This window comes from Neolamprologus multifasciatus, chromosome 14, assembly GCF_963576455.1.
Source record: "Neolamprologus multifasciatus chromosome 14, fNeoMul1.2, whole genome shotgun sequence".
Lineage (NCBI taxonomy): Eukaryota > Metazoa > Chordata > Actinopteri > Cichliformes > Cichlidae > Neolamprologus > Neolamprologus multifasciatus.
Genome location: NC_140452.1, coordinates 24,872,963 through 24,880,242, shown reverse-complemented (window position 1 = coordinate 24,880,242; position 7,280 = coordinate 24,872,963). Strand labels below are relative to the sequence as shown.

At 39.6% G+C, this 7,280-nt stretch overlaps 1 long non-coding RNA gene across 1 annotated transcript in view; it reads left to right on the top strand.

Annotated features, from left to right (window-relative positions):
* Positions 1 to 348: 348 nt before the first annotated feature.
* The window catches only part of LOC146504144 (uncharacterized), a 60,640-nt gene continuing 53,708 nt past the window's right edge, over positions 349 to 7,280 (top strand). Inside the window, exon 1 of the long non-coding RNA XR_014868685.1 lies at positions 349 to 613. This is a non-coding gene — a long non-coding RNA (uncharacterized LOC146504144). The remainder of the gene's footprint in view (positions 614 to 7,280) is intronic.

The window sequence follows — 7,280 nt, the reverse complement described above, 5'->3', positions numbered from 1 at the left end:
CCTAAAAGGCCAGGACAATGCACCACTATGAGACCCAAAAACCAAACATTTAACCAAGGATGAATATACAAGCACAGACAACACCAGGCAGTGTGGTGGACTCTGCCGTGGGGAGACATCCACTCCCATCAAAATCACCCAAATCTGAGTTCAAATTTCCTAACGAAGAGTCCTGATGAGGTGATTCTTGTTATTCCTGATATTACATTAATCCTACTTAATCGACCATCCTCATTATAAATATTTTTTTTTATTAAAAAACAAACAAACACACATTTTATAAAGTGTACATGAAAATATAAGCATATACATATAAGCAGAAGTTACTAATCTTGAGCAAAATTCTGTCTTTTCCACTCCAAAACACTAGAGGGCAGTAGTGCTCTGTCATAGAGGTTTTCTTAGTCAGTAGATTTACGTTTTGAACGACTGTGCATTTTATGGTATTGCGCATTATATGCAAATTCAGACAAGGAAAAAATTAAACTAATTAAAATTCCCACTTTATTTGGTACCATGGCAACCAGAGTAACAACGTTTACTGCTTTTAAGTAATCACCGTTTGTTCTTTTTTTCATAAGATAGCAAAGAAACCAGCCTTACATTCTTCCAGGTAAGATTCTTTACCTTTAAGTGTAAAAACTGTTTTGTTTGTTTGCTTGCTTGTTTAAATCTGAGATGAGGATTTTTCCACAAGCATTTTCTTTTCTTTTTTAAACTCGTCTCAGGTTTTCTCTTAACACTTTCGTGTCCTCTATTATAATGCCTGCTTTTCCATCCTCTGTGACCATATCAGAAGATGTAAATCAGTCAGTGGCTGCCAATAGTGAATCAGGTGTCAGCATAGAGAGGTGGTGTCATGCCGTGTGGGTGGATGTTGTAGCAGGATGTGGTAAAGGGGGCCTAGTGTCAGCAATGTCAGGTTCAGCTTCCTGTGGCCTAATCACTTCAGCATGGGGGCTCAGAGTAGATTGGGTAGACCCTGTTCTCCTCTCCAGGACCGAGTCCAAAGCCTCACCTTGTTTGGCTCCTGACAACACCCAAGTAATCATGGGCGAGGAAAAACCTTGTGGCCCCCACCTACTTCTCAAGCTCTGAGGCCATAAATATTTAGGATTGGCTGTAAATAGTAAGAGAAGGTAGGGGATCACAGAAGGGAGAGAAAGATGTTAGAGAAGGGGAAAGAAGGGCATAAGGATGAAGTAGGGCTGGGCGATATATCGAGTTTTTTAAAAATATCGATATATTTTTATATGAGATATAAGATGTGACAATATCTTTTATATCGATATAGTCTATGTTACGTTATAATTATAGTTGTGGAGCCACAAGTTTGCCTCTCTTTTGTCCACTTTTGTCTTTACGCAACGGTACTCGGCCTCGCCTCTCCTTCACTGAACACAACTCCCCCTCCCTCCCCCATTGCTTCACCTGCAGGCAGCGACAAGATGGACACGGCAAATCTCCGTTAACGAGGTACTGCGCATCGCCCCGTGCGTGCCGTGGGGCTGGACGGCGTCAACGTGTTAACGAGCTAACCACGCTAACGAGCTAACCACGCTAACGCCATGTACGGCCTAAAATCCTTTCATTCTCTCAAAAATTGACAGCGCGCCTTATGTATGAATTCTGGTTGTGCTTGATGGCCGCGAACCGATTTTATGTGGTACACGGCGCTCAGCAATCTGTCAAAAAATGTTTTAGTACGACTTTGGTAAGTTACGGAGCTGCACCGGCTTGATGGATTGTCGGAGCATTACGGCTACCGAGGAGCCTCGCGGAGTGATACGTACTGTGCGTCAACGTAATATTACCCTACTGTGTATAAGGACCATAAATGGCACCTGTTAAGAGACATGGTTACAAAGAGGATTTCAAACTCCAGGCTGTCAGTCACACAGTAGAAGTTGGGAACAGAGCAGCTGTGAAATCTGCCCTTGTTATTATGCTCAGCGTCTTTTAGTTTACATTTTGACTGCACAATTGTGAGCTCTTTGTTATGCACAAAAACAACATAGTTTTCTTTTATTTATGGAGCATTATTATTTAATAAATGCTCATAATTTATTTTTGAGTAGTTTTTTTCATGCTTTTCGTGTCATGCTTTGACTAAGAACTCTCTTTTTGTTCTTACCTTGTGGCTTTAAAAAAATATCGAGATATATATCTTATATCGCCATCCAGCTAAAAAATATCGAGATATGAATTTTGGGTCATATCGCCCAGCCCTAGGATGAAGGGAGGGGTGTTGTGCTGGGGTGATTTCACAGTCTAACTATTATAACCTGAGGAAAGGAAATCTAGACTGCTGGGATGCATAAGTGGAGCAGAGGAGACAGAAAAGGAGAGACGACGAAAGGAGCCTGAATTTAAAAAAAAAAAAAATACTGAAAGCAGGTAAAGAGAGGAAAAAGAGGCAGTCTATCTGAAATTTGTCATCCACATAGAAAAGGAAAGTGTAAGAGAAATGAGAGGGAATATACAATCGAAATGACCAGGATGTGAGAGCAGCTCTTAAGTGTGACATGCAGGAAAGTAGGTTGAATCTAGAGAGAAAATGAATGACTGGAAGGCAGGTACACGGCTAGAGGAGTTAAGGCTGAGAAGTTGTGTTGGCTTGATATGAAACCGAGACTTGAAGTATGAAATCCTTGAGCCTCGAATGGCTCAGCTGGCTCCCACACTGTTGTTCTACTTTCATTTATGGCTCAAAATGACGGCTTGGAGAGACCTAAAACAGTCTCACAGCCACTGTGTGATCTCCATGTAGTAACAGCTCAGTGCCTCTCTGCCGTTCTCATTTTCTCTGCTGTAATAGTGTTCCTAGGCAGTAACTTAAACTTGTCACTAAAATGGTCTGCTTTTTCATTTATACAAAAATAGGGAAACAGACAGAAGAGGAGGAATGTCTTCTCTTTGCATCTTCCCTTTGCATCTCAGCTGCTCAAGATGAGTACAGATCTTGAGCAGGAATGATACTTTGGATGTTGTACACAAGTACAAGTGCCTTTAAATTACAAAATTTGAGTTAATGTCTACAAATGTTCACACCACAGAAGACTAATGGGAATTGGTCCTCAAACAGAACAGGCAGGCTACTGATCCTGAGCTCAGTACACCTATAGGTTGTGTATATGCAGTTTAAAAAAGCAGAAGTTGCGTTTTTTTTTTGTTTGTTTTTTTAATTATATATACATTATTCCATAACAAAACTTAGAGGAAGCACATCCATAAAAAGGTGAATCAAACTTTAAACCTTTTGTTTTTATTTGCTCAAGCATTAAATCAGTGCATCATTATGCATTATGCTTTCTTGTGCAGACACAAAGGGAGAAGCTGGCAGATATTACACCATGAGGAAATTAGCTGAATACTTTGGAGACTGTTCAGAGACAGGCTGATGCTATGTGAGCTCTGTGGGGAAGCGCCCATCAGTCGTCCCAAACTCGTCTCTCCGCTGAAGCAGAGAATCACAGATCTGTTGTCCTACTGAGCTTTCCAAAGTTGTGAAGACATGGAGAAAATGTGTGCTAAAAATAAAAAAAGCTCCGGACAAAAAGCTAAAAAGTTCACTTTTACACTAAACTTTGTCACAGGTGCTATTGGAGGTAATTAGTGCGTGCTACTATAAGATGCAAAGTTTTGGTTGTCCATCTGCTGCAGAAAATTGCTCCTGAGATTCACTGAATAGTCTTACGTGGGCAAGGAATCGACATCATGCAGACTCTGTACTAAAGATAGTTGATCCGGGTGCATCAAACAGATTTTATTTTCACGTTCACCTCAGTTAGGCGTCGCATTAATCTGGAGTTATGTTTTTATCTTAGTGGCATAAATAACTCAGATTTTGACTCTCTTTAGCTGGGCTTTTGTTCTCAATAAATCCTAAGGGAAAATCCTAGCACTTTAGCCGATGCTCCACTGTACTCACTGTCTGTTTGGTGTAGAGCAGGTAGTACAAAAAAGATTATTAGACGTTTTTCACAGACTGAAAATTATCTGAAAAACTTCAATGAGCCTGCTGAGGACACAGTCAGGAAATGGCTCTCATACAGTGAAGAGAATATAACTACACACCTCTTTTCAGGTAATCAGGTTTACGTGGTTTAATATTCCAGTTCTTCATCTTCAGTGTTCTCGCCTTTGTATACTTAATTCTAAGAATGAAGGCAGCAGTTCTGTTCAGGCTTCAGCACAGAAAAGCTGATTGTAATTGAAGTTCACAGTTTCTGTTATAAAGGCACTGCGGTGCTCCGAGTCACTTCCACTCATCAGCTTACCGTGGATATAATGAGAGACGAAGGGAAAACATCTGAGAGGACTGCATCTAGACCAGCGGCTGTGGAACAAACACCCTCACTTTCAGAAAAATGAAGAAGGCAGATAGATGCCAAAAGAAGCTGAGCTTAAATCAGTGCAATTTCCTCCCTTCATGTCTCTGGCCAAAAGGACCTTTGAGAGTTTTCTACCTCTTTTCCTTTTTTTCCCTTTTTTTTTTGGAAACAGAAAAAAAAAGCCTGCTTTGAGATATACTGTAAATCACAATGCACAGGGAGGGGCTGAGCTAGTAAGAGAAAAGGGAGGCCTGTGGAAACACATTTATTATTTTCCTGCCAGTGTGCGTCTGCTTATGTTTTTCTTAGATCAAGACACAGTCCTAAAAAATCTGGTGCATTTCCTTCACTTCAGGAAGCACTTTCATAACTTCAAATATAATAATTTCCTTTTTGGAAAGACGCAGAGGATTATCTGTGTGTATTTGGATTTCATTTATCCGTTTTCTTACCCTGAAAGAAAAGGATTGAAGAAAAAAGGGGGATCTCCCATACAGTTAATGGTTGGACCTCTGGCCTCTGATCCTAAATGGGTTTTGATAGGTGTGGTGAATTCAGTTTCAGCTCAGGGATTATGATTTACCGCCTCTCTGGTTTGGCTCCAGGAAAGCAGCACTCACGTCCTCTGCCTATTTTCCTGTTTGTTTTGCCTCCCCTTGATGGTAGAAATAGTGAATATAAATGGCGTGCCGAAGAAATCCCTCCCTTCTCTGACATATGGTACTATAAAGAAGAAAGACTGAATTTCATTTGAAATGGAAGTGCAATCCATTTCAAATACACTAAAGTGCATTGATGAAAATATAAAAGATTTGTATGGCATACCAAAACTCGAAGAGTTGAACACTGAAGGGTCCTTAAGATTATTCGTGTTTCTCTATCAGAAGTGCTAGAAGTGTTGGAACAAGGCTGGCTGGTAAAGACGCTTTGTTTGATCACATGGATTGTTTTAATTCTACATAGCAAGCTTAAATGTTTTGCTAACTTTGTAGCTTTTATGTTTGTTCATTAGCAGATTTGGACTCTACTTTTAGCATTTTATATAGTCCTCATATTTGCCCTTCATGTACCTGCTTCAGACCCTGTCAGAAGAATTGGCTACCAGGTGAATTAATGACACCGTGTGTTTGAAACACTGATGTGATTTTTATTTAAATAAGGAAATAAACCTACTAAAACCACAAAAATAAACCATATTTATAATTATTATGATTTCCCTTACTTCAATAATGACACAAAGTCTCTTGTTTACAGGGCATTGTGTTTTTAGTTTTAGTTTGGAATCTTCTCAGTTACGAAGTACAGCCAAAATATGTGCAACAAGAATAACTTTTGCCAATCCATCCAAGACGTCTTGAATTACAGTGTTCACTTATCATGCCCCCCACCACCCCGTGCTTTCTCACATTTGAGGCTTTCCCCCATAATCTCTGTAGCTGGCCAACTATTTATGCAGTTTTGGATCAACAGACCAAGAGAGTGTTTTTATTTTCATGCGACAGACTGAGGTCAGATACTTTTTGAGAATAATACCAGAGTGAAATGAAAGGGCCCGTTTTATGAATAGAGGCATTACATCAGCTTATGCATCAGAAGCATTTGGCTATTGTGAAACAAACGTTTGAGATAGCATAAGGTAAGAGAATATCTGAATGCACAACACTGGAGGCAGAATGAAGTAAGGACAAATTTACTTAGAAAAGTGCAAAACAGGACAAACAACCTTGGAAATGTATGTGGTGTATATCCAATTCAATTCAATGGTATTTCTATAGTCCCAAATCACAACAACAGTTGCCTCAATGTGCTTTACATTGTAAAGACCCTACAATAATACAAAGAAAAAAGAGAAAACTCCAACAGTCACATGACCTATGACCCTATGCGCAAGCGCATTCGTGACCAGTGGGACAGAAAAAACTAACTTTTAACAATATATATGCCCTGCTGAACTGAGGACAAGGCTCACACAAATATGTGCAGAACAATGCTTATTTATGTTTGCTTATTTATACTTATTGTTTGCAGATTAGACATTTGACACTCCTGTCTCCGATAAGCTGACAATGAGCCAGCTAAACTACAACAACAGCTGATCATAACCTAACATTATGCCAGCTAATGTTAGGCTCCAGAGGCCCCAAAATCACACTTTCACTCTGATAAACACTGTTTTTAGTCATTTTAAGTGCCTGTGTCCAGTAATGTTAGAGCCGCCTCAATGATGGTTCACTGTTTTAACTAACAGTGGCTAACAGCAACTAACTAACAGTGGCAAAAATAGCAGTACTTGCAAACAGAAACATTCAGGATATCCTTAACAACTCGCCCTACATATTCACAGCTGAGAATAAGAATGGACTGACAACCTACTACAAACATTACACATAAAAGATGGCCACACCCCAGCCACCGTACCTAAGATTATGCACTTCAGTCTACACATTGTTACTTTAAAGAAATCAATATTCAGTGCTAAAATCATTAAATACACCTGCTAGTGTTTCCATTTAGTTCCTGCAATATTTTTACTTTTGTATGAAAAAATGTCGGTCTTTCTGAAGCACAAGGCTATACTTTCAACACTTAGCAGGTACACAAAACAGTAATTGGAATTTCTGAGTCTATCTTGCAAGTTTGTCTTGAAGCCAGAGAAGTTTTCTCTCTAATAACACACTTATTTCCTCGCCATTCTCCCCACAGAGAAAACTTGATGAGAAATAAGTCGAGTGTAGTATTACAGCCTCATCTAATGGAAACATTATTGGGATGTGATACAGCAGAAACAGCAGCATTCAGCAGCATTTCCAAGAATCCATTTCAAAGTTCAGTTTACTCCTAATCTAGAGATAATCCTTGTCATTCAAGAGGCGCCCCATTCACCGAAGGAGAGCATGACCAGTCATTGTTAATTTTTACAGCTTTATCATCTATTTATTGGAGAAG